The sequence below is a fragment of the Bos indicus x Bos taurus genome, chromosome 9 (genome assembly GCF_003369695.1).
Source record: "Bos indicus x Bos taurus breed Angus x Brahman F1 hybrid chromosome 9, Bos_hybrid_MaternalHap_v2.0, whole genome shotgun sequence".
Taxonomy (NCBI): Eukaryota; Metazoa; Chordata; class Mammalia; order Artiodactyla; family Bovidae; genus Bos; species Bos indicus x Bos taurus.
Window position 1 is genome coordinate 34,753,266 of NC_040084.1, and position 16,180 is coordinate 34,769,445.

Below are 16,180 nucleotides of genomic sequence, written 5' to 3' on the forward strand. Positions count from 1 at the left end.
GACTGGTTTGCCTTTCTGGGAATGGGTCGCCTCAAGCCAAACACCTAACAGGGAGGGAGCACAGGCCCACCCATCAGCAAATTGGATTAAAGGTTTACTGAGCATGACCCTGCCCACTAGAGCAAGACCCAGTTTTCCCCACAGCCAGTCCCTCTCATCAGGAAACTTGCACAAGCCTCTTAGCCTGATTTTGGATATCAGCTGTTTGCAGGGCGGTTTGGAAAGCCCAGCTCTTCTGGGCTTTGGCACTGTGGGAAATTGTAGCTCCTCTTTTGTGGAAAAGGAAACCATAGGACCTGTCAGAAGTACAATAGAATTCAGGTGCAGCCCTTCTTACTGCTCAAAGCGGGTTGTGGGGGGACAGGCCCAGTGGGCCCAGTATCATGCAGTTTAGAAGGAGCTCCTGGGGCTTTTTGCTAGAGAGTCCTGTTTGTCTCTGTCAGTGATGGCTTGAATCAGGGCAGAGGTTTAGCAAATAGAGGATAGGGCATGGAGGTGAGAAATATTTAAAAGATAAAGCCGACAGGAATTGGTGGCTGATCAGAAATGAGATAAAATAAGGGAGAATGGATAATCTATGGTAACTGTGATTGGGGGAAACTAGTCACCTGAGCCATGATGAAGTCCATGCGAAGACATTGCTTGGAGAGAGGAGAGGGAACCAAAGGAAATTAGTTCAGAGGTGTTTGAAGCAATTGCAGGAGGGCATATCTATTTTTTAACTTGTGTCTGCTGAACTGAGAACTCACTGTGATACATCTCCATTACATTGAACACATAGGTCCCATGGAATGTGCAACACTTTTATAATAGTACTTTGTGATTGCTTTGAAGCCTGCTATCTACTCTTGAGAATATAAGGTAGGTCTCTGCAGCAACATAATTTAATTTTTAAAATAAATATACTAGAATTTTTAGAACTGAAGTATCACACAAATAGCAGAACTGCCTTTACAGAAAGGATATCACTTTATGTGAAAGGCCATAGCTGGGGCAATTTAATATGTTAATATGTTCATTAAGGGCAGCTTCAATACTTGGAAGTGGCCAGAATCACTGGAAGAAATTTCTGAATCATATGGCTGATTAACCTGAGTTATACCATGGACTTATAACTTGGTAAATATTTCTGCATGCCTTCTAAATTCATTCTGAAGGCAATTCAAAAAACAATGCGAACAGCAGCAGCTTCGTCAGGGAAGAAGTGTACCCTTTCATGTTGACCTTGTGTGTATCCTTCATGTTGAACTTACATATTCAAAGACTCATTTACATTTATGAGTTACTCTTTCAGTGTAGGTAAAAACGTGCTTTTCAAACTAGGTGATACACTCCTTGAGCCGAAGCAACATACTTTTATTGCTTCTGTTTCATGCTTCTTCTCTATCTCCATGGTTTCTAGAACAGTTTGTAAAAATGGTAGATGCTCAAACACTCACGTATTTACCCTGTCGTCTACCAGCAGCAAAGATAAGCAAGGCCATTGTCGCTTTGTTAAACCTCAGAGGTCTGGACAATGTAAGATCACAAATAATCCTGTGTGCTGTGTTTCAGGCTTCTTTTAGAAAAAAGACAGCTTCTCCCCTTAACAAATTAGTTGTTTGCAGGTAATAAGACTTGTAGGGAGACAGAATTGGAGAAGGATGTCATTGGCACTGTGGCCCTGTATCTCTCTGCCTGGCCCAGAATTCAGACCCAAACCCACTTTTCAGTAACCGCTGAGATACCACTATCGCTCCCAAACTTTCTAAGACCTGCTGACTCATTCTAATCGAATGCTGACCAATGGCCAAAGGCTGTGTGTTTCATTATCAGTCCCCCCAGCCTCCATTTAGTTTTCATTTAAAATTAATGTGGACATAGTGGCCACAAGAGAATGTCAGGAATTCTATTACTATTAGCCATGGATATAAATACAATCGTATATCCCAAGGAAGGGCAAGTAATAATTGGTTGGGAAAAAAGTGCTCCTTCAATTTATTATGCAATGAAATGTCTATGGATTAGGGAGCATTTTGATATTGGTTAGAGATGTTTTGCTTTTTAAAAAGTGCAAACGGTGCAGAAAGAAAATTCTATGTTAACAATTCCAGTATCTCACATAAAATGTATTAAATTTTAAACATGTTGGTGCCATCTTAGAAAATGCCTTTTAATTAAAGTCATAATTTAGTTGTGTTCAACTTAATTGCAAATATCACTGCCCATAATAGCAAGTGGTGTTTTTTGGTAAGTAATCATATTATGCCTGCCTTTTCTTAACATTACTACTGATAAATTATATTTCAGATGTTTTACTCTATAAAGTAAAATTAACATTTTATTATGTAGTACATATATCTATGTTTATGTCTGTATACACATACACACACACACACACACACACACACGATACACAGGCAAAAAACTTTTGTCTCCAGGCATCCAAATTCAATATGGATTATTATATTTTTGGATAGTAGGACATTGCCAGACCTGAGGTGTCAAACCAGTTCTTTCTGGATCTTGGGCTTTGATAATATATGAACTTGATGCTTTCAAACTGGGGAAAAGGGGGAAGGATTAGGACAAGAGTTGAACAGGGGAATACAAAGGAGGCATAGATAAGGAAGAACATTTGAGGCATTGTGCTGAGTTTTTGATTCAACAGGAAACTAAGATATCTTGACTTTGGAAAGGAAAGTCAGAGACTCACAGGCCTTCCAATTCCTCCTCCTTACCACCAGCCTTGAGAAAGTTAGTTTAGTTTATATCTCAGGGAAATAATAACTAAATAAATGTTTATATTTCAAGGTTACCTGATTCTTAAATAAAGTGTCCAATTTCTTTTTGTTACACTAAGTGGAGAAAACATGCTATTGAAAAAACAAAACAAAACAAAATTGTAACATTAAGCCTAACGAGAATATTTCACACGATGTTTACACAAACATGGATGTTGTCTACAATGCTGAATGCTATATGTGTACCTTTATTGTAAAACCAAAACACTACGCTGACTTCTATTTTCTGGTCCCCCCTCTTCGCAACTGCCGCCAAGCAGGGCTTTCAGTCAAGCATGTGCTCCCTCTAGTGGCATATCAAGAAATAGCATACCGTTATGGAAACAATAGAGGTTTTTTTGGTTTAGATTTTCTGTTTCCACGACTCATTAATTTATAGAAAGGGGAAGAATATCTGATTTTTAGTTGAAAAGAAGTTTCTAATTTTAAAATATCTCTAGCATCTTGTGCTATAAATAAAACCACATCCAACTGGCAATAATTTTATTAATTTCAAAAAATTGACCAAGCTTTGTATTTTCTTAATGATTCAGGTTATCTATTTTCCCTGTCCTGATAGTTACATAAGATGTGTTCAGGATATACAAAGTAAACGAAATATACACAATCCAATTTAATAAATGAGTAGCTCTAATTTTTAAACTATATATTTCAAATGATACACGTATATTAGCTACTTTATAACTATTTGTCAGCATTGCATCAATCATGAAATAATTTCTAATGCATCTTAGAAACATGCTTTGCCTCAGGTTATTAGATGCTTTGGCAAGGGAACTACAAATTAAGAAAGTATTCTGTTGTCTTAAAAGTCTAGCCATGGCAGAGACTAAATTTATTTTCCTATTTGTTTCAGTGGGTCAGGGGCCTTCCTTAAATCCTCTTTCATAGCTATCTCCTTTTCACTTGCAGAAATCTTTTTCCAGAAGTAAAATATGGAGGAAAAACCATAAAAGGAAAGAAGCAAAAATTATATTTCTATTTTCATGTACTTTTAGTAAGCATCATTTTCTTTATATCTTTTATGTGTATAATCCTGAACAAAATGATGATCCAAGCCTTAAAGAACTTGTGATTTATTCATTCATTCATCAAATACTTATTTAATGCCTACTATGTGCAGTTGGTATTCAGAAGGCTGGGCTACAATGGTAAACATGACAGTCCCTGCCCTCATGAAGTGTACCTTCTAGTTGGCAGTGGAGGGGAAATGCCAACTAAATAGAAAAGACACACTTTTATAGGAAAGGTATCTACTTATTTGTTGTGTTAACTGTGGTTTTTACAAGACTAAGCGAATAGTTGAAATCAGGGAAAACATTTTGATTTTCTATATTGAATAGTGATGGATTGGAGTAGAAATGGGGATTGCTTCCTTACACTGGAAATTTGAGAGAAATCTGGAAGCAGAATTTTATTCTGAGGTTATCTAGGTTGGGACGATGAGGTCATCAGAGTGACAGTTGGATTCTCCCATCAATAGTAATAAACTCAGCAGCATGGTTGCATGGGTTTGGCTTTTTTCTCTTAGTAGCAATGTGGCTTTGGGCAAATCACTCAGCCTCTGTGTGCCTCAGGTTCCTCCTTAGCAAGCAAGAAAGAGTTAGTTGCTCAGTTGTGTCCAACTCTTTATGACACCATGGACCTCCTCTGTCCAAGGGATTCTCCAGGCAGGAATACTGGAGTGGGTTGCCATTTCCTTCTTTGGGGGATCTTTCCAACCCAGGGATCGAACCAGGGTCTCCAGCCTTGCAGGCAGACTCTTTCCTGTGTGAGCCACCAGGGAAGCCCTCTTTAGTAAAATGGAGATTAAAGATAGTATCTACCTCCTGGTGGTATTTGGATTAGACGAGTTAGACCAGTTAATGTATGAGAAGTGCTTAGAACACTGCCTGGCACTAAGCTGGCAATGTAAATATATGTTATTGTCATTAAAATTCAAACTTAAGCCTTTGGAGAGCTTGTACCATGATCCTAGCTTAGTGTCGTGGCTTAATGATGGGACTCTGAAACTGTCAATATGGTCATTGCTGTCTGGGATGGCAGGAAGAAGACATTGGCTTTGTTCTTTTCTCTTTGAAATTTGTGCTGTAACTTCAGCACTTTGCTATATTTATTTTGGTAATTTAGGTTGCAAAAAATGAGGGTTGGATACTTTAATGAAGCTGCTATTGGGTGGGAGGGTTGCCCAGTAGACAGGGCAGAATCCTAAGTGTCAAGCACTATACTCCACATGCAGCCCATTGTCTTTTCCTGCAGGTGCCTTTGTCATAACGATGAGTCTTCAGAATTTTCAGATTTTATATAAATGTTTAAGTTTGTGTCCCAGTTTTCTCTTCTGGAAAGTAGCAGTCATAATTTTTCTCTACCTCATTCGAATGTTATGATGACTATGTTTATTTCCTTGTTAGAATGCTAGACATTAGAGAATCTGAACTGGAAAGGACTTTCAAGACACTTATTTTGTAATTGATGGAACTGGAGACAAGACAGAGTAAGTTGCTCATCAAAAGTAACCTAACTAGATCTGAGCATGCTGCTGCTAAGTTACTTCAGTTGTGTCTGACTCTGCGACCCCATAGACGGCAGCCCACCAGGCTGCCCTGTCCCTGGAATTCTCCAGGCAAGAACACTGGAGTGGGTTGCCATTTCCTTCTCCAATGATGAAAGTGAAAAGTGAAAGCGAAGCCGCTCAGTCTTGTCCAACTTGCAGTGACCCCAGGGACTGCAGCACCAGGCTCCTCCATCCATGGGATTTTGCAGGCAAGAGTACTGGAGTGGGGTGCCACTGCCTTCTCCAAGATCTGAGCATAGCTAGTTCCAAAATTGGATCTTTGGGCAGCTTTTAAATCTTGTTCAGAAGTCACATTGCTTTCTTTAAAATATCCTGGATCAATCAGATGTTGATCCTGAATCTCAGTGGTTTACTCCTGTGACACGTTGATTGGTCACACTTGGTTAGATTCTGTCCCAGATAGAAAGCCTAGGTTTATTTCCATATAGCTTTCGTTCTGGGACTTAGGTCAAAGGAGTAGCCACTGACCCAGCTATGGCACTCTCCTGGTGGAGAGCAGAAGGTTGAAGGGGCAAGGTGGGAGGAGACCTGCTATTCAAACTCTTTACAACTTTTCCTGGGATGTGCCATATGTTGTTTGCCCCCACTCCATAGCAAGTTACACACCCACATCCTAAGTCAAAGTGATGGGGAAGGATGCTGCACCTATTAGAAGCCAAGAAAGAATGATTGATTCACTGGCCTCATGTCTCACATAATTGTGTGTATGTGTGCATGCTCAGTTGCTTAGTCGTATCCAACTCTTTGCAACTCTATGGACTGTAGCCCACCAGGCTCCTCTGTCCGTGGAATTCTCCAGGCAAGAATACTGAAGTGGGTTGCCATTTCCTTCTCCAGGGGATCATCCTGACCCAAGGATTGAACCCATGTCTCTTACTTCTCCTGCACTGGCAGGCGAGTTCTTTACCACTAGCGCCTCTAATTAAATGCTATCAAAGGGCTCAAAAGCCAGTAGGAGAAGGCCAGTGTAAATATGCAGGAGCAGCACTGTGGAATGAATTCAACAGCAGAAGTCTATTAACAGTGGGATATGAAGGACCAAGTGAGTCACTGCTTGCTCAGGTCTGGAGGCTTAATTGAGGAGGAGAGCCTGAGCTGGAGCTTGAAAAATGAACTTGTCTCTAATATATAAATAGAACAACATTCTAGTTGGAGTAACTAGTTCGTGCAAATGCACAGAAACAGGAAACATCATGGTGCCTTCCAGAAACTACCAATAAGTGTTTAAACCTTGAGGGTAGGGTGCAGAAGAGAATTCCATTAAGGTGTATGACCATTAGGCAATGGGGCGCACTTGAAGAGCTTTAAAAAGGAGAATCATAAATTCAGATCTGGGTTTTAGGAGGTGACTCTGGTGACTGTGGAAGATAGACAGAGATGTTGGAGACAGGGAAAGCAGTGGCCCAGAAGAGAGAAACTGAGGGGACACGCCATAGGGTGATGGTGACGGGGAGTACAAATAGATAGGATATAATGCTCAGTTGGAGATGAGAAATCAGGAAGACAGAGGAATCAGGGGTGATCCTTGAATCTCTAGCTTTGCTGTCTGGGTTTCAGGATGGCAATGGTATTCGCTGAGAGAGAATATTCAAGTGGGGAGGAAACTGGGGAATAAGATCATGGGAATTAAAGTTGTGACTTGGTACATCTGAGGTGCCGCAGGGGTCAGGAAGGTGCACTGGAGAGAGAGACTGGGGGGTCATCGCACCTCTAGTACAGTCAGCTGAAGCCGCGTGTCTTTAGTGTTATCAAAGATAGTTGTGAGAGCTGAGGTGGTGGTCCAGGTCAGAACCAATATAGAAGGAGAAGATGTAGGCAGAGAAGACTCAGAACTAGTAAGAATAAGAAAAGTGGAATCACAGCATTAGATGGAAGAATGTTCAACCTATGTTTCCCTTAAAAGGTGTCAGTTGCAGAAATAGACCTTCTCTGTAGCATTATCCTAATCTTGGGATTAAATAGTACCCATAAGCCTACTTGCTCCCTGAGCTGTGAGCAGTGACTTGTGAGAGTAGCTTAAAAATACTTGCTGTTTGGCAATAGAAGGAGACAGTTGGTGGAGGGATTAAGTGTGTGGTATGGGATTCAGCATTTTGTTGCCTGGTTTCAACTCATAGAATGAAAATTTACCTGCTTTGTATCCAGGGGAAATTTACTTAATCTCCCTCTACTTTGTTTTCTGCTCTGTAAAACAATGAAGAAATATCCACATCCCTTAGGGTTGGTATGAAAATTAAATAAAATACGACATAAAAAGGCACTTAGCACAGTGCTTGCTTAAGGCGGGTGCTCAATAAAAATCCAATTGGTTTTATGTTTGTGCGTAAAGAGTACTACCTTTTGCACAGGAAGATGGAGGTGTTGACGCCCCCCTTGCACTGAAACATGTACTTTGAACTCTTTTTCTGGGGATAGTGATGAATCATGGTGAGTATCCATGGTTGTTCACCTGATTCATACCTGAACTAGTCAGAGGCATTAGGAAGATGGTTGGCCAGCCTTCCAAAAGCAGCCTATGACTAGGAGATGGCTTGTCTTTATGTGACATGTTTACTTGAACATGACCAGAGCTGTGTTTGCCACCAGCTATGACAAATGAAGCCAAATCTGAACAGACCTGTGTACACTTCACCTAATACTTGTCTGAACTAAACAGCAGGAACACATCTTATATCAAGGGTCCTCATTGGGTATGGAGAATGAGAGCTCTCTGCTTTTGGAAATGTGAAGGAATAATGAGCAAATGACCAAAAGTTGTCTTGCATATGTGAAAACAATGAAAAATGGAAAGAGACAGTATTCTGCTATGAAAATCAATTAGTTAATACATGAGAAGGTCCTTTGTATTTTCCCAAGGAGGTAAAAATTCATTTCAAAGTATTTCAATTATCTTTCATTACATTTCTCCATGACTTTCATGTTCATTCTGTTTAACATGTCTACTATTTACTGAGACGGGGTGCAAAGAAGGAGAAGAGGGATTCAGGGCTTGAGTTCTCCATCACAGAGAAGGCTTCCTGAGAGTTTGGGGTGAGTTTGATAGGGAAGATAAAGGTGGTATTCTAAAAGTCCTCAAACATTCTCCTAAGAAATCAGTCAATTTCTTGAAAAAAAGAGAAACAAAACAGGAAACAGGAAATAATTGTTAAAGGTTTCTCCTATTTCTACTGTCATTAACAGGGCACCCTAGATGACTAGACGTGGATTCCAGCCCTGCAAACTACTAGCAGTTGATTTTGAAACTCTAGGTTCATCAGTAAAAGAGGGATTTAGACTCAGTCATATGTAAAGTTTCTTGCCATTCACGTATCATGTTTTCCTTTTTTTGATAGACTAGTAGAATTTGCAAAAGCTGTCTAGAGTAATATTGCTTTTCCCAAGAAATCCCTTACAATTTTAACTTTCTAAGTGGAGCATTAAACCTCCCAGAAACCCCAGAGAACCAGCCTGTCCCAGTGTTGGGCAATTCATTTAATTAGAAATTCTTTCTTATGTTTGGCAGATATGCCATTTTATTTGATTGTATATCATTTCATTTGTGAATGTGTTTACTTCTACAAAAGCTTTCAAGTTGGCTTACATTGCTGAAACAGAGCTAAACATAAAAAAATAAGCAAACATTAAAAAAAAAAACCCCGTAAAATACAGCTAAACAGTAAAAAAGACAAATCAATGAAAAAGAACAGAGAAATAGATCTTGCTGAGCCTCTAATGGGAGATAATTATCACAATTTAGAAATCAGTTTAGCTTGGGGTTCTCTTGCAGTTAAGGCAGAAATGGAACCATATTGTGCTTCTCACTGGGTTATGTGAGAAGAGATGCATTATGATTTTAAGTGTCAAGTTCAAAGAGAAATGAGTTCATAGAGGTCTTTATATAAAGAATATCAAGTATCTTAATAGACAGTCTTGAATAATGTGTGTGGACATTGTCTCAGGTGGTTAATTATGTTGCCTCTCTATAAAGTGGGAAGCATTATGTATATGCTTTTATTTTAAATTCACTATACTTTTATTACAGTTGGTTTGAAAAAACAGAATGAGTAAAATATTCACAAATCTGCCAATCTAGCACAACTATTATCCTGTTGGCAAATTAAATCATCTCAGCCCTCATGCAATTATGGTTTTCACAAGAACCTCAGCTGGGTTTCTTCAGCAGGAAAGGACCCCAGGACATAGCAGCAGCCAAATGTATCCTCATGTTTGTAATTATACTCTTAATTTTTTACCCCACTTATTACACTGAACACATTATATATTTTTCTTGTTACTACACAATTTTTATGATTTTATTTTTAATTCTCAATTTTAAGATTTACTGCAATTTACCAGTCATTTCATGCTATAAAAATGTTGCATAAATATCCTTACACTTATTGCTTTCCCTGTTTTGGATGATGAACAGTGGTTAGTTTCCCATACAATGCTCTCATTGAATTTCAAGTTGGAAACTGGCTCACCTTAGTGGCAGTCTAATAACCAGCCCTTTGCAATGTGTTGATGTATTTACTCTTAAGAATGTTGATGGTGATATTGCTTATTACATTTTCTGTGTTTTTCTTTATGAGGACTCATGTGAGAAATTTCTCTCATTTCAGTACCAGAAATCATGTGTTTTTTTGAATAAGAATTTATTAATATTTTCTTCAGGGAATCAGGTAACTGAATGATTTTCCCTCATGGCTGTGAGCTGTCAAAAATGCAGAGAGCCAAATCTTCGGTGCATATCTAGCAAACATGAATGGAATGGAAATCTAAAGAATACCTTATATACAGTATACCAGCCTCGTTTCTGGAGTCATCATCCTTTTCTTTCCTTTTTGTCCTATTTCCTTCATCCACTTCCCTTAAATTTTATTCTATTTTGATGATTTATGCAAGCTTTTGGAGCTTTCTGAAACAAAGCAGAGATATAACTAAATAAATACATGTAAATACTTGAATTATTTCCTTAGGGTAAGTTTTGAAAAGTAGAAGCACTGGCTTTCGTGTCACATTAAATCTTAACCCAGTGAAAAATTATCAGCAGGAAACTGAGATAATATAATCCATGGATGTGAATTCCTGGTGATTTATTGCCCATGTAATACTAAGTGAGAAGTTAGAGTCCTGAGAGGAATAAACAGTCAAATTGATTCCCAGAGACTTTCTGTGTAATATCAGTTCAGTTCAGTCCAGTCACTCAGTCGTGTCTGACTCTGCGACCCCATGGACTGCAGCACGCCTGTCTATCGCCAACAGGCGATGTTGAGCTTACTCAAAGTTTGAGTTTACTCAAACTCATGTCCATCGAGTTGGTGATGCCATCCAACCATCTCATCCTCTGTCGTCCCCTTCTCCTCCCACCTTCAATCTTTCCTAGCATCGGGGTCTTTTTCAATGAGTCATTTCTTCGCATCAGGTGGCCTAAGTATTAGAGTTTCAGCTTCAGCATCATGTCTCTAGCTCTGTGCAATATCAGAGGCTGCGAATGCTTTTTTCATGTAAAACTGTGGTAGATGTTTTTAAATTAAATTATGACAAAATATCGATTGCTATAATTATGTATTAATTAAAGTGATGCTCATCTTTGTATGATATTATAGGTATAAACCACAAAATTGATTATTTTGTTCTGAAAATTTAAGAGCCAGCTTTGACAGGGATTGGCCTGCCTTTGTAAGGAATTAGACCATATAGGTCTTGAGGATAAGACCAGTGGTTTTCTCAAAAATATTCTAAGTATTTGGACAGACATGTGATTCAAGCTCATGGATTTCTGTGCTATATAATATGGAAGAGGCAGTTGATTTTTGCCTGTAAGTATAATTGTTTATATTGTCTTTGACTAAAACGTACGTCAGCGGGTTTCCTGGACCAGTAACAATGCTGGGAGACCTCAGGACACGAGAGCTGTCAGAGGTATCCTCAAATAGCTTTTCTCAAAAAATTCTTAACTGGAGTATAATTGGTTTATAATGTTGTTTTGGTTTCTGCCACATAACGACGTGACTCAACCATAAGTATACATATGTCCCATGCCTCTTGAACCTCCCTCCCATGCCCCACCCTTCAAATAGCTTATTTTAGTTAAGTTGTTTGAGTCACCTAATACAGATATTCTCTTAAAGAGTCTTCACTTAACCTACCAGTTTAGTAGTCAGACTTACTGACTGATGTTCGTAGCTCACTGAACATGCCTTACAGGGAGGCAGGTGACCTTGGGGACTAACACAGTAGTCGAGTTTTATGCATGAAAAGAGTCAAATCCGTTTGTTCTCTTTGGTTTTGGTGGATTTTTTTTTTCACCAAAAAAGAACACGTCTTCTACATGATGCCACTTTAATATTTTTAGATAGCTGTATCAATACTTTGTTCTTCCAAAACTACTCGTACTGGAATTCTACTCTGTTTGCTGTAGAACAAAATACAGTGCAAAATGGATGTTTGTTTGGATTCTGTTTTAATGGGAGCTTCCCTGATAGCTCAGTTGGTAAAGAATCCTCCTGCAATGCAGGAGACCCCAGTTCAATTCCTGGGTCGGGAAGATCTGGGGGAGAAAGGATAGGCTACCCACTCCAGTATTCTCAGGCTTCCCTTGTGGCTCAGCTGGTAAAGAATCTGCCCGCAATGCAGGATACCTAGGTTCCATCCCTGGGTTGGGAAGATCCCCTGGAGAAGGGAAAGGCTACCTACACCAGTATTCTGGCCTGGAGAATTCCATGGACTGTATAGTCCAGGGGGTCACAAAGAGTTGACAAGACTGAGTGACTTGCACTTTCACGACTTTCACTTCTGTTTTAATGGGGGATTCAGTGTAATGACTCAAAAATTATTTACTTACTGGTGTAGAACTATCTTGACATAAGTTCTGAAGCAATGGCATAGTAGTTTCAATGAGCATAATAGTTTCAAAAAGTACAAACCAACCTACTAAAGAGAAGCCAAATAAACAGGGGTTTACATGTGTAGGAGTTCTCTCACACGAATTCATAGCAGTTTCTTTACTTAATGTGTTTGGTAGCCACTATGTTATGTAGTCATTATTGTGCAAAGAGTGGAAAATTTTACTGTGGAAGTGGCTCTCTTTTGTTGACAATGCTATTTGATAATACTGATATTCTAATACAGTACTCACAATTGGACATTTAGAAATATCTATCATCCTTTGTGAATAATGACACTCAAACTACCCCTGTGGGAGTGTATAGATAAGATCATTATTTTCATTTTCTAGATAAGGAAACTGAAATGAAATTCTTTGCCGAAGGTCAAAGAACATATCACTGGCAGAATAAGATTAGAGCAGTGAGTTCTTGATTTTCAATCATTTGCTCAATCATCTAAGTCACATTGTTTTACTCAGTATGAGAGCAGATTATTATCAGTCAGTAGGAATAACGGATGCCCAGATGATGCCAGAAGACCAGCTGAAAAATGAAAATCTGCTCACTCAACCATTTGTTTATCTGCAAAATGCCAAGCTGCTCATTCTGATATTTTTCACTAAGCCTAATAAGTTGTCTTCATGTCTTGCAGACACAGCCTCTAACTCAATGTTTATACTGCCTTCTAAAGTTAATTTCTGGAGGCTCTGTCTTTTAAAAACAATTTTGGAGTATCAGAATTATTTAATATGTTCTGAATATGTTAGTCGTGGTAAATTGAGGAAAAAACTCTTCGAAAGTGTTTTTTTGATGACATACCACTCCTTTGTGCAGTGGTGAACAAACACCTTTTCTAACATTAGAGACTAAAATAAGATCTCATCATTAGGAGAAAACTGGGCTTCCATAACTGCCACCAACTCCTTGTAAATGCTTTTGGGCCTGCATATGGGACTGAAATCGTAAGACTGCATCTATATCACATGGATTTCTGCACAATCAGTTGCCTTCATTGTGAAGGTGGCCAAAAAAAAAAAAAATAATAATAATAATCAGGTAACCAGTGTTACAATCCAAAAATAATAATAATAATCAGGTAACCAGTGTTACAATCCTTATAGAAGGTCTTGGGCAGAAATAGCTGAATTCTTTCAATGTTCAATAAGCCTTTATTGTACTCTGCATACATGCCTACCTGCATCGCTGCAGTATATCCTACTTCTTGGACATGTTTTGGTAGATTAATCAGTTGACAGGTGAAATATTTTCCCCTAGGTCAAACAGTATAAATGCAAGTCAAGATGCCAGCTTAGGATGTCTGGCCTTCTAGTAGCTCAATTCATTCAATTGTGCTGCTCCTGAGTTTGTTGATGGATGATTCCATTGTATAGCTAGCCTTGTATGTTTTGCAGTTAAACTACTAAAATACTTTAACTAGTCTGAACTCATAGTAATTCACAATAAGAATGGCATAAGCATTATCATTCACTTATAGCCTGTAGAATGTAGAATAGATTTGGTTCAATAAAAGGGATCACGGTGAACTAGAACAGGAATAGAAAATTCATTTTTCCTTGGTTCTGAGATCTCTGAATTCAATCTTTATTAGGAATGGGCAATTTACAAATGTGTGGACCCATTACTAACAAATTAAAACCACTTTAAGAAAACAACATGAATTTTGGATTTGATTACTCAGGAATATAACTTAAAGTGCTTTCATCCTAACCCAGTGTATTGAATTTACCTTAGGTGGCTTCTGTGATCTAATTAAAAAAATATATATGTGTGTGTATATATATATCTTTTAGTCTTGCCTAGACTGAAAACTTGAATGAACTATACATAAATAATCTGTGATGTTGATCAGAGATGAAGTACACATCCTGTGTTATTGCAAAACTTAAAAAATTGGATATAAACATGAATGATTGTCTTTTAATGGTATTTATACACTGGGGTTAGGTTTGTTTTCCTCTATTTAAAAATAAAATTCTGGGGGAGTCTTGACTTCAAAGTACTTACAATTGTAAAATTTGTTGCTGTTGTTCATTCGCTAAGGTGTGTCCGACCCTTTGCCACCCCACAGACTGCAGCATGCCAGGCTTCCCTGTCCTTCACTATCTCCTGGAGTTTGGTCAAATTCATGTCTGTTGAATCAGTAATGCTAGCTATTTAATTTTGCAGCAGACATTTAAGAAACTTACATTTTATTTCAAATCTAAAAGTTAGTGACATCGTTCACTCAACTAGCAAATATTTGTATTAGTTACTCTGTCTCAGGCTCTGAGTAGGTATTAGTTCATGACACAGAGACCCTGTAATTCACAGAGCCACCTCTACTGAGATAAATCCATCATCACAATTAACCTGGGTGATGTGAGAGAAAGGAGCTGCAAGGGTACATGCAACAGGGTGATGGGAGGAGGCTGGTTCTGAGGATTTAAACTGAGACCCGAAGAAGATCTGGCTTTTAGAAAATTCATGGAAAACCATTTAAGGGGTATTTAAGGTTGTAAGGTGGGAATGACTTTTTCTTTTGGTAATGTGTAGTTTTCACAATTTGTAGTCTTCTGAAAGGACTACAAAAAGAAATTAAAATTCAGAAAGAGAAAGCAACAGTTATTAGAAATGTTGGAACATTACGGTAGAAACGTTTGGAAATTTTGAAATTTTTTAAGGCCTGCTCTTTTATTTTAATGTTGAAGACATGGCTGTTCAGTGACATTGCTGTGTTTTGGTCACATACTAGTTAGAAAATATTGGTTTTTACAGTTAAGAGTTTAAATTTTTAACTATAAATAGTTGGTAAACATTTACTTAGGTTTTCTCTATAATCAATAGCAATTGCCAAAGCCATATCAATCATTGGGATTTGCATCCCTTGTTGAGAAAATCACGAGTATTTTGACCCTTCAGTCATCTGTTGACTTTAGTCTCTGGCTTAGAAGTCACTAGGCCTTTTGTGATGCGTTAAAAGATAATTCTTAAGTTTAATTTCCGGGTATTCCATTTTAGTTTGGAGCCAGATATGGTCCATCTTGATTAAAAAATAAATTTTTTATTGGAAAAAAATGTTGATGCTTCCTATCATTTCCAGTTGGAGACATATTGCTTTGCTAGACATCTCAGTTATAATTTATGTACTTTTCTTTTTGCTAAATGGCAACTGGAATTTTCAGGCCAATATTTATATAAATTGCAGGTATAATTTATAACATAGCTACCTACTTCTAATATTTTTTATTGGTTTGTGGAGAAATACATTGAGGTTAATATTGTTTACATCTGTTTTTTTTTGTTTTAGCTTTTTAATCCATATACAGAAATCTGTATGCGTTTAGTTCTATATCCTAATAAAACCCCTCTATTTGGTGATGATTATATAAGGCAATTAACATTGCCTCAAGAGTTATCGTCAAAGGGAATGGTAACTTGACAGATCAGAGTACAAGAATGTGTTCTAGACACTTAAAAAATATGATTTAAGAACCTTATGTTATTTTTAGAAGAGCTAAATGTTTGCCTGCCCTCTGCATTTATTTATTTATTTTTTGCCCTCTGCATTTAATATAAAGAACTGAAAGTAAAATATTTTCATGATGCAGATGATGTGATTTTTTTCAGTTTTATGGAGGTTTAATTGACAAAAAGATATTTAAGTGTACAACATGATGATTTGAAATACATATACATCATGAAAGGATTCCCTCTCCCTACACTGAGTTAATGAAAATATCTGTCACCTCATATATTTCTCTTTTTTTGGTGAGAACATGTGACAATCTCAGCAAATTTCACCTGTATAATATAGTGTTATCCCCTGCTGTCACCACATTATATACTAGATGTTTAGACCTTATTCCTCTTACAGCTGAAATTTCATGCCCTTTTATCAGTTCCTCCCTATTCCTGTTCCTCCCACCCCACCCCCAGGCAGCGTTTGTCTACTC

At 38.0% G+C, this 16,180-nt stretch overlaps 1 protein-coding gene across 1 annotated transcript in view; it reads left to right on the top strand.

Annotated features, from left to right (window-relative positions):
* Positions 1 to 16,180, top strand: part of FRK (fyn related Src family tyrosine kinase) — a 102,024-nt gene that overhangs the window by 66,857 nt on the left and 18,987 nt on the right. The window lies entirely within an intron of this gene.